The following is a 22,195-nucleotide window of genomic DNA, read 5'->3' as shown; positions in this document are numbered from 1 at the left end:
CAATGTTATCTGTCGAAATAGACCCTTTTCTTAACACACACAAAATAAACATATGACGTCGTGCTGCTTCACCACAAGGTCAATCGCTTATGCTGCACTTAGCACAAAAGCACGTGCCTGATGTATTGTTCTTTTCTTTTGTTCATCTTGTTGCACCTCACTGTGGCTGCCAGGATATTTCTCCTGGCCATGATTCAGCACGTTAGGTCTGCTGTGCACTGATACCACCATCGAGCACTGCACAGCCACACACGTGCAAACATGCTGATTAATTCTCTTTACATTTAAAGATGTATGATGTGTGGAAAATATGAGCGAGTAAGAAAGCATTTTGATTAATATGCTGCTGACGTTTTGTAGACTAAAAAAAAAATCCTGTGAAAAGGAGCAGACTTTTTCACCCCCAAAGGATGGTAGCAGTACATTCCCAGACAGACCCACAGATAGTGATAGATTCCCTCAGACGGCGGGCGACAGTGAAAAATGAGAGGATGGAAATTGTTCAGTAGGTGACATATACTGATGACTTGAGTCGCGGAGAAAAAGGATGAACGGAAATAAGTGCAGGGTGAAGAAAAAGTTGATGAATCAAGGAAAAGTGGGTGTGTACATGTATTTCTCAAAAACATTAATGATGGAGGGCATTAAAAGGGACCCCCCCCCCCTTTCTGTAACATGATATTCAAGCTCCAATATGAGGCATGCAGTAACGCAATATTTAAAAAAAAAAAGAAAAATTATGGGATACAATATGTGTGCAGTAATGATGGATATAGTTGCATAAATAAGTGTTTGAGTGCAGGGTAGCAGGGAGGTGATGGAGTTATGTGCTCATAAAACAACAACGACAAACAGGTACTTTAAGGCTATTCAAAAAAACACAACATCCAAAACAAAACAATAAGTAGCAAACAACTATTCAAGACAGCAACACATGACATGACATCGACAATGAACTGACAAAGGACTGAAAGAATGTCAGCAATTATGATCTCTACTAAGTGTAACTTGGTAATATACAATTTGGTTTCAACCAGGAATATTTAAATAATTAAGGAGAAAGTTGGTTTGTTTCGACTGATAGAGTAGGGTTTAAATATTTAGCCCTCAGCCTAATAAAAAGCTCATTAGCAATCAAGGAAAAACAAAGGCTGCTTTTAACCATCTGGTGTTCATTTCCCTTCAATACAAGCCATGAAGCATTCATAGTAGAAATATGATGTACAACTGGCAAGCAATCAATCTTGGGTGTATTTTAACCTACTCTTGGGGCCTAAAAGGGAGAATGCTGAAACAGTGTGCCAGCCTATTGCAAGCTGTCAACACAATTGTTGAAATATACTGCTCTGCATGCTGACTTGTGGATGAATGATGTGGAATGGAATGGAAAATGGAATTTGTCAGTCGCAGGGGGTTATTCCTGCCTCAACTCCTTTTACTTTCCTGACTCAGGAGCTGAAACAGGCTGCTGAAAGCCTGCTAGAGTGACGCTGCAGCAAGAAAAACAAAGAGAGGTCAAATTGCAGTGAAGAATGGCAAACATACAGTAAAAGATCTTAAAGCAACACACGTTACGTAAAAAGTTATCTACACATCCATTTTCGAGTCATATTCTAATTTGGGCAGGGGGTGAGCTGAGGTATTTTGTATATGTGTACGTGCGCATGTGTGTGTTAGATGCCCACTTGTCAATCATGATAGCAATCCTCTGTCTCAAGAGTGACTGAGTTGCAAAAGGCGATCAACTAAAACCTTATAGGCTACGTCTTACTTAAGATGATTCTAAAAAGTAAATCAGCACAAAATAAAGACCATAACATTTATCCATCCCTCTGTTTTCTTTACTGCTTGCCCTCATTAGTGTCACGGGAAAGGTGCCACTGTCTTTGGGTGAGAGACGAAAGACACATTGGACTGGTCACCAGCCAACTGCAGGACATATTTAGATAAACAACCGTTCATACGAGGTATGATGCAATTACTTTTGTGTTGCCATCTTACTTTCATTTGAATTTTTGTTTCAGTACTGTAAAAGTGGCATTTCCTTCTAAGATGTATCTTTCTAATAAAAGACCATTTGTTTTGATCTAGTTCAAAGTGGCATGGTTCGATTGGATTCGGTTTGATAAACTTGCATCTTTTCAATTTTTTTTTATTTTTTAACTATGGCACTGAGGGCAGGTCAACCTTAAACATTTCTTGACAATAAAATGTTATATGTGACCTCACTAGTCTAAACATGACATTCTGACTAATATTACATTTGTGGAATATGAGTTATGAATCAAAATCCAGCTGTTTATCCATTTCAGGGGGCGGCCATATTGCCATTTGCTGTATACTGAAGATGACATCACAGTTGCTCAGGGCTCAGGCAACGACCAATCACAGCTCACCTGTTTTTGAGGCTGAGCTGTGATTGGTTGTTACCTGAGACCTGAGCAACTGTGATGTCATTTTCACTTGACAGCAAGTAGCAAAATGGCCGCCTTAGGATGTTGATTAAAACTGCCCGGATTTTGCTGCTTACCTTGTATTCCACTAAAACAATATTAACCACAATACCGTATTTAGTGGGGCTGTATTGAACATATTGTTATTAAGAAATGTTTGGGTTGTTGAATTCCCTTGTGTCTCTTATCTCAGTGTGCCCGGCGATTGGCTGGCAACCAGTTCAGGGTGTACCCCGTGTACTGCCCAAAGCCAGCTGGGATAGGCTCCAGCGCCCCCCGCGACCCTTGTGAGGACAAGCGGTTAAGAAAATGGATGGATGGATGGATGGATGGACTTCCCCTTTAAGAGCACTACAACAGAATCGTGTCACCGGAATGCTGTAATGTAAACGCATCCTTTAATGTCTTTGCCAAGGTAAGCAATGCTAACTTAAAACAACCAAACCTGTATGTCAATTTCTTATCTGCCTCACTATCTGCTTCGGTTGACGGTCTTGCTGATCCCATGAGACCATCAAGCCCATACCACAGGCTTACATGGACCAATTTGGATAGCGTGGCTCAGTCGTTTCATTGACACAGCGAACCTAATGAACTTAAGATCAGCGAGATGAGTGCAAAGAAGGAAGCCCTTAGCACTAATGAATAGACACTTCCAAATGAAAGTGCTGCTTTTGTTCATAGTATGCACACTCAGGCGGTCAAACAGATGAGGTGAAGAGTCCCTTTCAGCTACAGTTTTGTGCTTAAATCTACAGCAGAAAATGATCTCTCCCTTTTGGCAGATGTTTCCTTCTTTATGTCAGCACTTGAGCTCTCATTTTATTCATTGCCTTCTTAATTTGCGCTACTGTAACTCTCTTCTCTTTGCATGCTAAATATACCTCTACGTGTTGGTGCAGCGCCAGCTTGGAAAGTCATCCAATACGAGAGGAGATTTTGTCAACTTGTGGATGACATAATTCTTTGTAGCATCGTTCATCATTTTTATTCCACTCAGATTTCTCCTAATAGTGTCATTAAATTAATAGAATTAACTGAGGAGAAACAGTGATTAGCTGAGTCTTCAGTCTCCCAAGTGGCCTTGAGGAGCATTATTTAAAGTACAGTTTCAATGTTATACCGGAGCATATTAATCATTCACATAACCCCTATCACCCCCACATCCTGCCCAACCTCATGCCAGATTGTAGCTCTAAATATAACCCTCCTGTTCTTCCTCTCTCTCCTTCAGCGAACACCCTTACACATATGGAATAACATTGTCAGACTTTATCATGCGTTCTGTCTCACCGAGTTCCCAGGAGATAATTCACTTGTACTGACGGTTGAGATAAGAGCATTCAATGGGGCATGGTTATGACACTTGATTTAACAATCATGATTTGCAGTATACAGCATATTAATCATAACACCTTGACAATATTGGCTCGTTTCCATTTAGAGGAGGAAAAAAAATTAAGAGTAAATTATGTATGAGCGCATGCGAAATGCCAGGCGAAACCTAATCCTGCACGGATGGGGAAAAGTGAACCCGCTCTGTGGAACACATGCAGAAGACGTCAAGATGGAGAGTGCTGAATATTAATACGTGTACCATATTTTTGGAGAACAAGTCACACTTAAAATCTTTCTTTTTGTTAATTTTTTCTGTAATGCCTTATGTGTGAATGGATGTCAGCTTTTCAGTTCGTCTTTAATCAAATTCCTTCGTATTACGTTTGCGTTCTCATTCTCATCCACATCTAATCTTTATCAGACATCTATGTTTTCACCATACCGGAACGAGAACTACTTCCTGCTTCTGTGTCAAAGAATCATGGGAAATGTAGTCCGACTACTAGCCTATCGCAAGCTGAGCGTTTTTGCTACATGTTTCCAATGTTACAATGTGGAACACCCAGCTTCCAAATTTTTGCCTCGACCTAGCAAAAAAGGTTGGATAATGATGAGTGCATTCTTGTTTACAGCTGTTGAACTGTCAAGCAAGATAGCATTTAACATTAGCCAAGTAATAACACAACCAGCGGTCACCAGATTGGCTAGCGATGCTCAAACTTCTAATTGCACGGTTAAGAAAAGCAAGTAAGACACACGACACTGGCCAATATTTTATGTCCAGTCAGAACCTAGCATAATAGCGCTAAAGTTGACAAATAAACATGCGGTACAATTAGAATAAACTATTTAACATAGAATGCTTGACAAAGATAATGCACCTTATCATCTGGTCTTATGTATGAAAAAGTTCATTAATATTGCACCTACTAACACGGTATGCCTAATGGACCACGAAACACGGAACTTAAATTTCACAGATTTTAATCTTTGCTTTGCTCAAGTTCTTGTTAAGATCTCTATATGGGCTGTTTGATACTGAAGACATTTAACATTTTCAATTTGATGTTTTACTGTTTTTGAATTTACTTATAGGCATATCAATGTGATATAATCATGAGTGTTTAAAAGAATACAGTGGGATGGTGATTTGGTGGACTTTATTTGATCTTCGTACCCTCAATGCTGTTGGAGGGGGAATGTGCATGATGTTGTCAGAGTCTCTTGTCATTAGAGACTGAAGGTCTGGGGTCAGATTTTGATTACTTCTGTTCCCCCAATCAAGAAGGGGAACTGTATAAAGATGTCTGTTTACCATCAACCTTACACCTTTGTTCAATCTAGGAGATGACATGTCTGTCCTTTGTTCAATCAAGAGCCGGGAGGAGGATCCTTTTATCCTTTGGCTATAAATGAGTGGATGTTCTGTAAATTGTCACACTCTTGGGGGGTCTACGTCGCATTCAGACGTGGATGTCCTAACGGTGTCTTTAGAGGCTTCTAAATAAATTCTTGCAAGAAAACTTCTTCATCAGATCCTGAATACAATTATTTGGACACGCAAAGATTACACTTAATATAGTAGGTAATAATTCCTTCAATACCCTTCAATCAGAAAACCGATCCCATAGGATCCGAACCGGCATATTAAGTTTCTCGAGGACCTCACTGCTTCTAAAACCTACATTCACAACAGATGTAGTTTCCTCCATCACACTCTCACCCATCCACCATCAATGGATGTTTCCACATTTGTCACCAGCCATTGCATTTCTTATACAAAGTACCATATAAAGTATGATAAATGTCAACTGCATTGGAAACACGTATATACAGTATAAGTAGTCACAGGAAAAGTAAATTTACTGTCCAGATTTAACCACTGGATTGTTGTATTGTTTTGTATTGGATGCATGTTGATGTTACATTTCCTCAAGAAATTGACTGAAACTGTAAATTATTCTCACCATCGGTCCCAGTCTTTAAATCCATAAAGTATACATTTTCTGCCAACCTTTCTGTGGATAAGATTGTGTCGAGCTCCCGGAAACACAAACTGCACATCCGTGAACTCAGTGTTCTGGAAACACGGACGATTTCGTACACTCCAAAACTGAACCCAGATGTCAGCTCTGATACTTGGTTGAAGTTGATGCGATTGGCCCATGCAAATGCAAAAGAAAGACGGATCATCTGTTTAGTTTTTTTTTCTTCTAAAAGTGCCTGCCAACTTCAAAACACGTTCAACTGACTCTTTCACAGATGGATTTGTGGAAGAATCCATCTGGTCTGTCAGGCTAAAAAAAGCTTATCAGGGTGCCAAAATAACAGCCATTAAGCTGACAAATCTTTGCAATTCTTTGTATATTCTGGCAACAAATATAACAAATGCATATCCTGAAAAGTACTTTTTGGAACTGCCTTCCCGTTCCAGCATCTGCCAATGTCTTCTGGCAACTTTGTACTCATTAGCAAGCAGACTGGTGTAAGAGTTACTCCATCTGGTACTCCAAAGCAACACCCAAAAAACTGCACTCATCACAGCATAATTCATACAAAAGACCCCATTGTATAAACATCCACACAAACTATGCAGATTTAAATAACATTAACCCAAATGGCTTGGTGCAAATCGTTGTTTCCCACTGTTTATATCACTAACGCTAAATTAAAAAAGAGCGGTTTTATATTTACAAACATGAGGGCTGCGCCGGTTTTTCTCATCACACTCTCAGCAGGAAAGAACAATTGTTTGAAGATGAGTGTTTAGCTTTCAACTAAATACCTTGCGGGCAGAGATAAATGTTTTGACAAACTTTCATTTTTCATTGCAAAGTTTTGCTAAAAAGCATACAAATCAAGACCATCTGTTCAAAACAGGGACAGCAGGTTTTAGTGAGCCTGAGGTGTCTGTCGGAATTTTCACTTGCTCGACTCAATACAGCCTTGCTGAAGGAATGAAAAACAACCACAATTTGACATTCAAATATCTGTATTTTAGTCTGATTTTGGTATAAATGAGAGGTGGTTGTCCAGAAACACCGGTCAAAAAAAACCCCGTAAAGTTTTGAATAAAACATTGTGACTGTTGGCAAGAGAAACCATTTTGTTTGGTGAACTCTGCTACATTGCCCTTGACCTCAAAATCACACACATTGGCACCCCTGAAGTCTAATACAGGGATAGGGAACCCTGGTCCTCGAGAGACACTGTCCTGCCTGTTTTCCATGTCTCTCTCCTCAAACACAGCTGACTCAACCCATCAGCTAATCAGGAAGCTCTGTAGACGCTTGATAACAATCTTGTTCATCAATCAGGTGTGTTGATGGAGGGAGACATGGAAAACAGGCAGAACAGCGGCTCTCGAGGACCCGGGTTCCCTACCACTGGTCTAATGCAATCATAACAATCTTTCCTACATACGCTAGAGAGATTCAGTCTCCTTTCAGCATTGGATCAGAAACGTCACGATCAAGGCATGCGTGACGTCAACACACGCTTATTTAGTTCCGCTTCACTTCCAAGTGGCGACTCTCAATTTCTCTCCCATCTCACATGCACTTTCACTCTCCTCATTCTCAACTCCACCAGCCATCTATCTAGCTGCACCAACACACACTGTCCAACAATGCCAACATTCCTGCTGGACAAAACGGGGATGTGAAAAATGACAGGCACAAAAAACAGAAGTGCCACACGACTGTTAAGCAACGGCAGTCCAATAGCGCCGACTTTATCCCCATCAAAGTCAGTGCTGGTACAAGCATCTACAATGATTCAGAGGGACTGTCCCACACTGTTGTCATCGTTTATGAATGACATATGATAACATCCACCAAAACATTATCTACGCCACAAGTTATACCTGATTTTTGTGAGTCTAAAATCTTTTGTCCCGCATCTACCAAATTTACAAGCACGCTAAACGAGACATGTCTACGAAAACAGAGCCCTTGGTTACCGTATGTAACTTCCTGAAAGCTATCAAATGCAGAGAGACTGAACAAAAGCTTTTTTTTACTGACCTGATTAAAGAAGCATTGTGTGAGTCAGCTATTATAATGTTTTATTAGTGGTATTTAAGAGTGAAAGGTATCACAAACAGTAGACTTTTTTTCCCCTTCATACATGCTGGTGGATGCTCGTTTTTTTTCTGAGGGTCGGGGTGGGGGTGGGGGAGTTAGGGCTGTCAAAATTAGTTCAATTTAAGTTTCGTAAAGCATTAAAACAATGATCTCAGTTAACTCCATTTTATTTACTTCCCATGGTGGTCTTTAAACATGGCTCTGTGCAGCCAAATTTGAAGGAATCACTAGCTTGAAGATGAATAAACACGGACTATACGTAGTTTTATTTTGTTTTTTTGATGCTTGTGGAGAATTCTAAAGTAATATGCAAACTTTCCAAAGTCAAATTCAAATAACATTTTAGTTGTGTGTCTTTGGCGTATCTAAGTTTTGAGAATTGTTTCTATGAGAAGAATTTAAGTATGATGCCTGTAAAGCTGAGTCTTTAACAGGAAAAACGTTGTATTCAATAATTAAAAAAAGCTATTAGAATTGTCTTTAGACCTAAATATACTTTCTTTTAGATGATTTTACATGAATTCCAAGATTTTACTCAAGCAAACATCAGTTACAAACATTGTAGGAAATAGTATAAAAATGTGATTAATTGCGATTAATTACGGAACATTATGCGATTAATTAGTAAAATAATAAATAATAATACAGTTTGACAGCCCTAGTATTTTCACATTTAAAGTACGTTTTATTTTTCAAATAGATTTCAACAATATTCACAAGTTTCGAGGAAACTCAGCCAGCCTCAGACTTCAATGAATCACACCTCTTTGGTGGTTGCGCACAAATCCTTAAGTTATGGAAGGTGGATGTCTCAGAAGTCTGTATGGGAGAATGCACATAGATTAAATGAAAAGTAAAAAAAAAAAAGACTTATGCACAAACGGGAGAATGTGGCCCATACCGCGCCACGTGTGCTCAAACTTATCATTGCCATCATGTAACTACATCATGTATCAATGTGCGTGTGATACTATATGATTATCTTAAAGATAGGTAAAATAATCTAAAACGGTTGCACTAATCCACAAGAAGGTTCGTTTTGCTTAGAATTTAACGTCTAATAAAGATTGATGTGAAAAAAAATATTTTATGAAATAATATGGTTAGATTAGACAGTCAGAACAAAAACCCAAGCGTAAAAGAAGACAGAGGGCTGAATATGTGACAATGTGAATGGAGAATTTGTATATGCTCTCTAAGCATCAGCACAATAGCGGGATTACCATCACGTTCTCTGGAGGATTTTATGGAGGGGGCGGTGCAAACTTTATCCATCTGTGGTAAAGACGAGACTACACAACTCGGATTTGTGTGAGGGGAAATTTTTAAATCTAGCTCTGAAAAGAACGGCGAGGCAACAATATACTCTACTGTTAGAATATCAGACTATGATTGATATTTGAATGGATGTGTTGCACAGGGTCAAAATAATTAAAATGTTCAATAGTAATTGTGGTTTTAGTTTGCAGTGGTGTGGAACTGTAATGAGAGATCATAATAGATTGCACCGACACACTTTATGTTGTGGCGCATGCAATTAAATAAGCTGTTGATTAACGTTGCTTCCTGCCTGTCCTGCACCAATTGGCGGTATAAGTTAATTACTTCCTGGTGAACTCAATGCAGCATAAAGCAGACAAATGTCCTCTTATGGTTGGCTAGACACTAAAACAGAGTATCGGACTTGGAGCAACTCTATCTGAGATCGATCTTCATTGTCTCCGTCCAAATTGCTGTAATTTCCTCATTTGTGGGACTTAACAAAACACTGTAATTAATGAGCTGGATTTTTATTTTTACTATTGCACCTGAAGACCTCGTCTTTCCTTTCTTTTGTTTAGTGATATTAAGATGTCTTAGTTGTGGTGCACATGTGAATATTCAGGGCCAACTAGTGGATGCAACTCAGAATGCTTCCATTTGAAAGGGCAGCCTATTACACCTTAACTATTGGCGATGAATTTTATGGCTATTTCAACTGGAGACCCGAGCATAACCTCACTTTGACAACACATAAACATGATGAAACATTCACATTTCAGCTCGTGTATGGAAACAGTCTACAGTGGGAATTAGTAGATGCACCAGTCACAATACAAATACAAGCAACAAATAAGGGCTGACTATTTTTTTGCCAACCAGCTCAACACGTTTGTATATTATTCGATGAACTTACTATTATACTTGCCATTGTTTAGCTCAAGGGCACTCTGGCAATGCTTATTTGTGACTCCGTGTTGACTTATTCCATGGCCATGTGAACAGATGGAGGCTTGATAGGTGGTTCCTTTTTGTAGGCAATGACAAATGCATCTCACGAAGCTTATCGTCATCATATAAATAAAATTGCAGCTTTGTTTTTGGGCTTACTGCCTGATGTTATTACTTCCTACAACATGTTTCATCTTTCTGCATCTTTCTGCATCTCTTGCATTATACCAGCCTTGCTCCAATGTCTGAAGTATTTCTCTGGCAAAGGCTGAAGATATAGACCAACTAACTAAAAGGTTCAGTGGTTTCACCAGCTTTTATAAAATTGGCCTCCAGAGAACATTGTAGCGTGGTGACACATTGCCAGTAAGCGATTGATGGGAATTTTTATTCTGTAGCAGATGGAAGTCACTTATTGTGTTGACCATTTTTTTTAAAAGCAGTGTTTTCTTATAGTGCATCCCCAACCTCATTGCAATTGGATTTGTATAAAATATTGTGCGAATTTTTTTTTTATTGTGCAATGCAACGTGCTGCAGATTAATCTTTTTATCCAATATTCTCCAGTCTATAATATTTACGTCTACATCTACACATCATCAGACATTACGTCTTTGCATGAATAATGCATTTTTCTGGATTGTTCCTGGCTGAATAAAAGTACAATAAAATTCGAGCATTAGCGTGTAAAACATGACTATGTGTTCACAAGGCTGCAATATGATGTGTTTAACGTACCTCAAAGGATCATCTCTCACTGAGATCTTCTTTAATACTTTAACACCTCATCGGGTTCCAAATATGGTAACCATGGCAGCAATTTTATGAACCAAAGAACTGTTGGACATTTACATGGAATGAAGCACCCCTGTTGCGAGACAATATGTAGACATCCTCTGTGCTTTCCAACATGTTCCATGACCAATTTGATGGCTGAACCAAGGTGACCACTTTTGAGTTCACTTTTGACAAACGGACGCACCAGTGTACATGACAACAACGTGCATGTTTATGCCCATTTTGATTGTGAAAAAATCAAAACACACTTAAATGGCAGAAACAGGACGATAGTAGGGATGCTCAATACCACATTTACGCCCTTTTTTTTTATTTCTAATTTTGATTTTATTTTGTTAATGAAAATCGTGTTTCAATAATATTTTCAGTTATTTCCCTTGTTTTCATTAACTGTGATAACCTTGTTTCCAACCAATCCAGGGTGTGGCATCCCTCTCACCAAAGTAAGCTGGGATAGCCTCTAGCTCACCTATGACCCTAATAAGAACACATTTTAGAGAAATATATTTTTTTTTTTCTGAAGGACAAAAATCTTTTAGCACAACACGTCTGTCTTTAAAGATACAAAGCTGCATCTGCTTGTTATGAAGAGTGGCTGTTAAATGAACAGTCACAATTTAAAGCCTGAGTAGCCTTATTACCCTTGAGGATTGTCAGTATTTTCACAAAACTATTTAAAGTCATTCGCATTTCAGCGGATCATAAAAACGTCACCTTCATCACCGCGGAGCTGAGAGAAGAGCCAAATGTACGGGATCAAATGGAGCTGGCTGGCGTCCCAAACCTTCTGTCAGCTAATGTTTATGTGGCCTCAACATTGGCTGCACTTGCAGCACCCCATTACCTTGCTGAGCCTTCTCCTCATTCACTCTCACCCAGCTTGTAATCGCTGGCAGCTTCAGCTCAGGAGGTCTAACTGGAGCTGACATGGGAGCACTGCAATCTGTAAAGACAGCAACAAAATCACAGTGAATGTTTATTTTGCAAAGTCATAACTTTGGGCATTGACTGGTCAAACATTAGCTACACCTAGAAACTACAAAAAGTCTAGTCTTGTCTAGTCCCTCTTATATACGCCTTTATTCTGCCATATAGAATTGCGCATTAGCCTAGTGAGAGTTACTAAAGGACACTTTTGTCAGTACGTCTTAGCTGAGGTTTCCCTCAGCACGTCGAGGTTTCCTATTCATACATTTCCATACAGCCCGCTCAAGGTTCTTAGTCAAGGTTTTGTCATCCATCGAGGCCATGTGAATCCAGCCATGCTCTCTGTTGTTACTTTGTATTTTTCTATATAAACTAGACTTTCTGCTTTTTGCAGATGATGTGGTGCTGTCGGCTTGTTCAAGTCGTAATCTCCAACTCTCACTGGAGCGGTATGCAGCCGAGTGTGAAGCGATTGCGATGAAAATCAGCACCTCCAAATGCCATGCCTTCTAAGGGTCGGGGATGAGATCCTGCCCCAAGTGGAGGAGTTCAAGTATCTTGGGGTCTTGTTCACGAGTGAGGGTAGGTTGGAGCGGGAGATTGACAGGCGGTTCGGTCCAGCGTCTGCAGTGATGCGGAACTCTGTATCGGTCTGTTGTTTTGAAGAAGGAGCTGAGCCAAAAGGCAAAGCTCTTAATTTACTGGTCGATCTACGTTCCTACCCTCACCCATGATGCCTCCTGCCCCCCCCGTTAAGTATTGGTGGCTGGTATCTGCAGCCTCCACGAGTACCTGATATCAGCACAATCCCTAACCTCAACATTAACCTTTATTTATTGTAAGGAGGCATGGTGGCCTTGTCATTACCACATCTGCCTCACAGATCTGTGTTTGGGGGTTAGAATCTGAGCTCTGCCCTTCACCTGTGGAGTTTTTAATGTTCATCAGGTGTGAATGTGAGTGTGAATAAGTGTTTGTGTCCTATAGTTGGCTGGCGAACCGGTTCAGGGTGTAACCGCCTCTTGCCCAAAATGAGCTGTGATAGGCTCCCTATAGTGCAGATAAGCAGCATTGGGCGTTGAAGTTGAGACAGGCTTTTTGATGAAGCTCTGTATTGGCTGTGATTAGATGGGAACCTTAACGATGGAACAAAAAAGAGAAATAATCCGTAACATAGTCCAACTGTCGCCATCACATAATTTTCAAAATGTTGGGGTCTTGTTCACGAGTGAGGGCAGGTTAGAGCGGAAGATCGACAGGCGGATCGGTGCAGCGTCTGAAGTGATGCGGACGCTGTATCGGTCCGTTGTGGTGAAGAAGGAGCTGAGCCAAAAGGCAAAGCTCTCGATTTACCGGTCGATCTACGTTCCTGCCCTCACCTATGGTCACGAGCTGTGATGAAGATCCCGGATACAAGCGGCCGAAATGAGTTTCCTCCGCAGGGTAGCCGGGCTCTCCCTTAGAGATAGGGTGAGAAGCTCGGTCATCCGGGAGGGACTCAGCGTCGAGCCGCTACTCCTCCACGTTGAGAGGAACCAGTTGAGGTGGCTCGGGCATCTGGTTCGGATGCCTCCTGGACGCCTTCTTGGGGAGGTGTTCCGGGCATGTCCAACCGGCGGGAGGCCCCGGGGACGACCCAGGACACGCTGGAGAAACTACGTCTCTTGGCTGGCCTGGGAACGCCTTGGGGTCCCCGTGGGAGGAGGTGGGTGAAGTGGCTGGGGAGAGGGAAGTCTGGGCTTCCCTGTTAAGGCTGCTGCCCCCGCAACCCGATCCCGGATAAGCGGAATTGAAGACGGAACGGAACGGAACATAATTTTCATTAATGAGACACTAGCATGAAAGTGTGCGAATAAGATTTGATATTGAAGTTGGAATGAGGAAATAAATCCTCTGTGTTTCATTTCATTTCTCCCTCTTGCCAGAGTTATTAATGTCTGAGCTTTAATTGCGTTGTGAACCGTGCAGATTCAATGCGCTTATTCTGCAAAGGATTCTTTTTTACAAGCATCAAGAAGCTTTCAGCGTGCCCACTGAAATTATGTTAGCAGCACATAATGTTTTCCGTTTTTGCTCAGGGTGCTTCATTTTTCCTTGGTGCAAATGCTTGTTTGACTGTTAGTCTATTTCATTTTTGCAAAGTCTGTTAAAAAAAATGAATGTGGAATTAATAACAAAGCCTTGTTAGGTTTGGCTGCTCTGAAATTATTGTCCATCTTAATCTTATCCCTGCTTCGGCTGAGCGTGATGATATGTTGCCAGAGGCCGAACAGTGACATTGTGAGTTGTAACATTGATTTTTACAACAGACCTTGCTGAAAATCATCTCATAAAGCACTTTGGCTGTCATGTCTTTAACCTCAATATTATGTGCTGTTGTTTGGTTTGTTCATGTGTGACAGTCATGTCATGTGAGATGTGTTCTCATCCATTTCAGGAACAGATGGCAATCATAAAGATAACAATATCCAAATCACCGCTTCTGAAAATGTAAAGTCTCTGACAGCTCTGCCAATTGCTTTAACACACAGCACCAAACCCTATCATCATCACCATTCCTCGATCGATGAGGAGTCCATTCACTGCTCCAATTGACAGAGAGACTTGTGGGCCTCCAGCAGCTCACACTGTCCTCCATTCCCACTATTGTTGGCCTCGGAAGAAAGCAGCAGCAACTATGAATGTCTTCGTCCAACATGCAATGCAATCAAACAGTTTATTATTATTATTATCTTTTTTAAAATATTTTTAATTATTATTTTTTATTATTTTTTTTATTATTTTTTAATAATTTTTTTAATTCTTTTTTTATTTTTTAACTTTTGGACTATTCAAGGCTCTGGGTGAGACAATTCAGCGGGTTATTTTCAGGCTAAGCATTGGTAAAGTGTCAGCTGGACGCTCTTGGAGGCTATAAAACGTTTCATTCTGTTAATTGTTTTGTTCAGTATCTGCACAAAAGACAGCGTTTCCTTCCTACTTGCTGGTTTGGAGTCAAAAAGGATACTTGTTCCTATTCGGAGCACGTGCACATCAGAGATGGCTCATCCTCATGGTCACATCCAAATGGAGGTTTGTGGTCATCATCTGCCAAAATAATGTACCATGACATTTTAATTGTCTTGCCTTATTTTTGCATTATGTACTGGAGGGGTGGCCAAGTTCAGTCGTCGAGAGCCACTCACTATCCAGCCTGTTTTCTATGTCTCCCTCCTGCAGCGCAGCTGAATCTAATGATCAGCTCATCAGCAGGCTTTGCAGAAGCATGATAACGATCCTGATCATGAATCAGGTGTGTTCGTGGAGAGAAACATGGAAAACAGGCTGGATAGTGGCTCTTGAGGACCGAACTTGGCCACCCCTGATGTACAATTCTTCGTGGATTGGATTGATGTTCCACTATTCTACACCACAGCAAATTTCTACCATTACATAAAAAAACATATCCATTTTCTTTTGTCAAATGAATACTTTTCCGACCCCAAAAAAAAGAGCATTACCGTGTTTAAAAAAGCAAAACTAGACTGTGCTAGTGCACCTAAATGTGAGTAAACTTTATCCTCTTTTGCATCAATCAATTTGAGATCAGTTATTTACTATGACTACATGTCGCCATTATTTTTTATGGCAGACATTTGCAACATTACATTCATTGCTGGATGTTCATCCATTTGGAGAAATGATATCAAGTGATTAATTTGTCCGAGAACGAAGTGAGAATGTACAAGTGTTTTGCCTCCTGTGTTACATGTGGAGGTGTTTCTGCAGGGCAGAAAAATACTTGAAGGACCTTGGACTGTTTTGTACAGATGGAGGGTGACTTCCACTTTGAGATTAGGGTCCTTGCATCCCCAAAACATGCACGTTAGTTCCTGACACAAAAGCTTAAATTGTGAGGAAAAGGACCAGCAGTCAATTGCACGGCAGAAAACCAATCAAAAACACATTCCCACCGAGTAGGAACTGGATCCATGCACAGTTGACTTTTCCACTATACTTTTTTGTTCAACCAGTTCGTTTTTTTATTTATTTATGTAATACTCTACAGTATCTGAAATTACTGTTTTTGTGTGACCTATGAAAATACAATTGTGATTAACAGATCGGATCGGACTTCAAAGGTGAGTTTGCAGTTTTTAGCTCTTCCGATCGAACGCGATTCTAAATCATGGCTACTATAATGGCATCATTGGTATGCAATTAATAAAATGCGTAGTAGTCACATTTAATGAATAAATGAATGAATGAATGCCTTTATTGTCATTGTGCAACAGGTTTACAACGGAATTTGTAGCGCTGCTCCGTTTGGTGCAAGGTAAAAACGAAAATAAGTAAAAGTAACAAAATGTGAGTAATAAATAAAACAGAATCAAAATAGCAGTGTAGCAATACTAAGCCATTAGCACTGTAAACAAGCAAAGGTTTGCCATGGATGCTTTTTTTTTTGTTGCTTTTTTGGCGAATTAAAAATCAAAAACATTTCATAAACATACAGTGCATGTCAAACAGAAATGTTGCTTTTGAGCGCGCTCAGCTGCCTGATGTCCTTTCGCTCTGCTTCCGTTTGCTTGTCTTTCTCATTGCGCTGCATTGTTTTGCATTAGAGGTGGATATACTAAAATAAGCAAGCCCAAGCTAACAGGTCAGTAAGAGGCTGTAGGCATATGCCGCTGATTGAAGTGTGCCCCACAGTACGCGGCAAGTGACTGGCACCTTATCGGTCATACCTCCTGTATGATAGGATGTTCTTTTTCCGGCACAATGGTTTCTTAAACCAAGAAAAAAAAATCCCCTGAAAATTCCTTCTTTAAAGTCAATGTTTAATTTTGTAAAACACAAATACACCAAACACACTTTGCATGTCCCGACTCAATCAATCTACAATTGTCCTCATTCCAACATGCTTGCGTGAAGCGCCCTTTGCTGTGCGATTCTTGCCTGTCATTGGGTTATTCATTTAAAATGTTATGCGCTCTACAGACACACCTCAAACACATGGAAACATTCTGACACCAGTCATTTGTGTTATATGGAGTAATGTAATACCTGTCACCTAACAACATGTAGGCTAGTGTGTGGGTGCCATCTCACGTGTGGTGTGGACTTTTTTGAAGTGAGAGGGTCAGAGTGTCTCCACAGGGCTGCTGCTGCAGATGGCTCATTAAAAAAAGTGTTTGATAGAATCCTCTATATAATTCTCATTCGACTGCCATCCCTCCATCATCCTGTCAACACTCCACCACCTGCTCACAAATGTTCCAACACCAGGAAGAGCAAGCGACATCATACAGTTGTGGTGTAAACAGAAAATGAAAGCAAGTAAAAATAAAAATAAAGATCTTTTGAAATATGAATGTCAGTAGCTAAATGTCCTGAGCTAACAGCACTAAATAGGCTTATGTTGGAAAATTAAAGATTTATTGGACAAAATTCAAACATTTTCAAATCAATTTTGCAAAGCTTCACAAGACAAGATGCACATTTTCCTTTGTGCTTTACACTTTTGAGGTTTCTTTTTTATGTCATGTCCAAATATGCTCTCCATTTGATGTATTTTTGATGAACTTTACTTGAAAATGTACGTTGCTGTATCATATCATGTAGCAAGGATTTTTCCTGCTCCGATAATCTCATCACAGAAGGCCACACATACAAATTAAGATTCTCTTGCACCACCTGTCTATAATCCAGTCATCCGAGGCAGATCTCCTACGTGAACTCACCAACACAAAGACTAACTAAGACACTTCCGGTTACGCGCCAAAGAGGACCGGAGGTGGGAACTTCTTCGCATCTGGGTAACCTACTTTTATATTTTTTTAAAAATAATAAAAAAAACTGACATAGTATCAAATAAGAGTTAAGGAAGGCATACTTTGTTTTATGCAATGCACTATTCATCTTAATTATTTTTAAATGACCTCCCTTGGCTGTGGCACAGCTATGGGCCGGGGTGATGTAGGGGGCTCACACACTGACACAAATGATCAGCAATGTCAAAGACTCAATGTCATTGTCAAAGAGCGCCTCTTGTGCTCTGAATTAAGAAGGAATGAGAGCAGCTGTTTTCACGTCATCAATGGCGCAAATGACCATTTCTAATTAAACTTATTTCTTTTTACACATCTTTTAAATACAAACCCAATTCCCAAAAAGTTGGGACACTACAGTATACAAATTGTGAATAAAAACTGAATGCAATTATGTGGAAGTGCCAAATTCCAATATTTTGTTCAGAATAGAACATAGATGACAGGTCAAAAGTTTAAACTGAGAAAATGCATAATTTTAAGGGGAAAATATGTTGATTTTAAATTTCATGGTGCCAACAAATCCAAAAAAAAAAGGTGGGACAGGTAGCAATAAGAGTCTGGAAAAGTCAATTGCACTTAAAAAAAAAAACAGCTGGAAGACCAGTTACCACTAATGAGGTCCATTGGAGTATAAAAAGAGCTTCTCAGAGTGGCAGTGTCTTTCAGTAGTAAATATGGGTAGAGAATCACCAATTCCTCCCATGTTGCGCAGAAAGATAGTGGAGAAATATCAGAAAGGTGTTTACCAGCGAAAAATTCGCAAAAAGGTTGAAGTAATCATCATCTACAGTGCATAACATCATCCAAAGATTTAGAGAATCTGGAACAATCTCTGTGTGTAAGGGCCAAGGCCAAAAAATCATACTTGGATGCTCATGATCTTTAAACGGCACTGCACCGCAAACAGGAATGCTTACTGCAAGGGAAATCACAGAAAGGGCTCAGCAATACTTCCAGAAAATATTGTGGGTGAACACAATGCAGTCCATTTCTTTCACTTATAGAGCACATTTGGCGCATCATAAAGAGGAAGGCGCAACAAAGAAAGCCCAAGACAGTTAGAGAGACGCGTGTTAAATAAGAATGGGACAGCATTCCTATTTCTAAACTTGAGAAACTTTGTCTCCTCCATCCCCAGATGTTTGCAGACTGTTGTAAGAGGAAGAGGGGATGCCTCACAGTGGTGAAAATGGCCTTGTCCCAAGTTTTTTTTTAGATTTGTTGACACCGTGGAATTTAAAGTCATCATAGTTTCCCCTTAAAATTAAACATTTTCTCAGTTTAAACTTTTGACCTGTTCTCTATGTTCTATTCTGAATAAAATATTACAATTTGGCACTTCCACATAATTGCATTCAGTTTGTATAGTGTCGCAACTTATTGGGAATTGGGTTTGTAAATAGGATCATTTAAATGACTACTAATTGAATACTTATTATATTACAAAAATATTTTTGGAACACCCTGCTCTTCAAAGCCTCACACAATGCAGCCTTTGTACCAACTTTTTATGTTGGGTTTCGCTACATTGGAAAATTGGGGGGATTACAGCATTTTGACCATTGCCCAAACAAATGTTGATCTTAAATGGATTTGAGCTCAAATGTTTAGTCTATCCCACAAAAAAATCTCTGATGAAACTATCAAAACTAAATTGCAGTGGTGCAATTTATTAAATGCATAACAGTATACAGTGTGTACAAAAATAGCTTGAGCAAACAGTAGGCCATTAACAGAAACCATTAGGCATTAACATATTGCTTTGCACTGTAAAACCTTTTAAAGCTGCCTAAGGGTTAGTAGGGCCACTAAAATGCTCCAACTTTTAATTCCTCCATAAATAGTTCATTAATTCAATTGAACAGTGCCACAGATGTTTTCGGGCCAAACTATTTACAACATTAAATTATGAAGTTCTAGTTTCTCCTCATTGAGATGTTCCTATATGATCCAACTGGCGGAGGCACACAAGTACTTTGGAACGTTTTAATGGATCGCTGAAAGGCGGCCGCAATCTATTCCAGAATAGCGACATGAACGCTTAATGACGAGGACAAAGAGGTCATTCTCTTACCTTAAGTACAGTGGCAGCGCAGCAATTTATCGATTCACTGTCATTTTATGACTTCAACGATATATTTGTCTTCTATCGTTCCCTTATGCAATTACTAAAATGGAGGCAGTTAAAGGTGTACGCACAGAGGTGACCTACCTGCCGCATTAATAAATCAATCTATTACACGAACGTGGCACATTGTGCTTCTATTGCCTCCCAACAGTTGAGCTACTGACTTGATTTAACAACACTTTGCTCATTCCATGGTGAGCATCTGTGGAGTTGATTTGACATTTTTTATGACTCTCCATGCATAGCTGCTATGACTTGCGTGCGTGCGCTGCATCCAGTCTATAACCAGGTCGTTGCATAAAGCTCTGCGCTGACAACATAAAATCCCTGCTCGCGAATGTGGTGCTGATTAAATGGCTCTGATTGAAATGGGTCCCCTGAGATGGGCTTGACCGGCAAAGAGCCAGCAGGGCCACGCTGCCTCATTGCTTCTATAACAATCACCATATTTTAAAACTTTGCCCTACACACTTAGACGTGTCCCTCACTACCTCTGAGGTGGTGCGTTTATGTCACAACCATTCAGCCTCGTTACAAGTTATGGTTAAGAGTTGCAGCAAAGAGCAATCTGTTAAATTCAAACTTTTAAACTGGAAGCAATTTTCATTTTGTAAAAGTTGCCGTCCAACTTCTGAACTCAAACATTTGGGCCTGATCTGTTGCTTGGGCCATTAAATGTTGGATGTACACGGACTCATAAGTTCTTGTCATTTTGTCTTTTTGATCTAAGATTTTTGCATTCCTACTTGTCTTTCTTCTGCCTTAGCTTAACAAACATGAACTTCAAACAAGTTGGATAATATTACTAAAAAATTGACATAAAGTTATACAAATCCACTAAATATCTCATGTACAGTACATACATGGTGGCATCCATCTATCCATGCATTTATCATCCATTCATTTAACTCATTCACTGCCATTGACGGCTATAGACGTAAAAAATTCATTCAAACGTTTTTTTTCCCATTTTTGTCAACAAGAACAACAACCTAGAATTTTTTTTAATTGTACATTTAGAACAAATATAACATTTGTGATTAATTGTGAGTTAACTAGTGAAGTCATGCGATTAATTATGATTAAAAATTGAATCGCCTGACAACCCTAATTTTTAATAATCTTTTCTTTTTTCTTTTTTAAAGAAAATATGATAAAAAACAAAAAATAAAAATAAAATTAAAACATTTTTTTTTTTAAAGAAGAAAATATTATTAAAAATTAGGGGCATTAGGCGATTAATTTTTTTGTAATTAATCGCATTACTTCACTAGTTAACTGACGATTAATCACAAATTTTATATCTGTTCTAAATGTAATTTTTCATTCTCTTTTTAACAAAAGTGGAAAAAAATGTCAAACTAATAGAAATAGTTCAAATGAATTTTTGACGTCTATAGCCGTCAATGGCAGTGAATGAGTTATTCATTCACCTATCCATTTATCATCTATCCATCCATCTGTCTGTACATCCATTTGTCCGTCTGTACATCCATCTATCCATCCATTTATCATCCATCCATCCATCCATCCATATTCTATATCTGTTCAAGAACATTACGGTTGTAATAAATTCTTACTTTCCCATCACCAGAACAACAGGCCCAACATTTAGAAGTTGAACAACATTGGAACAATTTCAAGAATTTAATCAAAAATATTATTTGGATTGTTTTCTTTTAGTGTCGAGGAGCTTGAGATGTTGTGTGAAGTTTGTGATTGTCATGATTAACTAATTTTGCATATACTGTAGTCGGAATGGAACTACTAGACTCTGTTTCTCAAGACTGTAAAGACAAAATTCCATTAAAATTTCCTTCTTTACAGTAACACAATTGTGTAGAAATTGAAGATGCAATTCATGGCTACAACCGTACTCCAAAGCCACCCTAGAGACTGAGGACTAGGAGAATATTTGCAGCAACATTTACATTTGAATGCTACTAACCATAATTATATTTTCACAGCTTACAAAGTCTTGCATACGATATTAAACCCACCATCCATTCACTACAATTTTGCAAATAATAGTACTTTAAAAATAAGTTTTAAAAATGATCATAGCTTTTGTGAATATTGATGTCCTCAGCTTTCATCTCCGCTGTATCCATTCTGTATCTATTAGATATTAAAGCCTCAAATAGCCAAGGTGCGGATATTGAGCTCCCACTCACAAGACGCTGTTGCAATGAGCACCAGCTGGATCACTAACAGTCTCCTTCCCCTCCGCTCACTGACAGTCCTCCAAGTGCAGCCAGATGGAGGGAAACAGCATTGATTGCATCGAAACTGCCCTCTTGTTCGGTGCGTGTAATGCGTCTCAAAGTGGGGAGATGGACTCAGGTGACAGCTCACATTGGTTTGCTTTCTTTGTCTAATGAAAGGTTCATTTTCTGTGCTTTTGGATTACCTCATTCATCACTGGAAGCCCAACGGTGAGAA

The sequence above is a fragment of the Vanacampus margaritifer genome, chromosome 1 (assembly GCF_051991255.1).
Source record: "Vanacampus margaritifer isolate UIUO_Vmar chromosome 1, RoL_Vmar_1.0, whole genome shotgun sequence".
Taxonomy (NCBI): Eukaryota; Metazoa; Chordata; class Actinopteri; order Syngnathiformes; family Syngnathidae; genus Vanacampus; species Vanacampus margaritifer.
The sequence above is the reverse complement of the archived record's forward strand: the minus strand, read 5'-3'. Positions refer to the sequence as shown.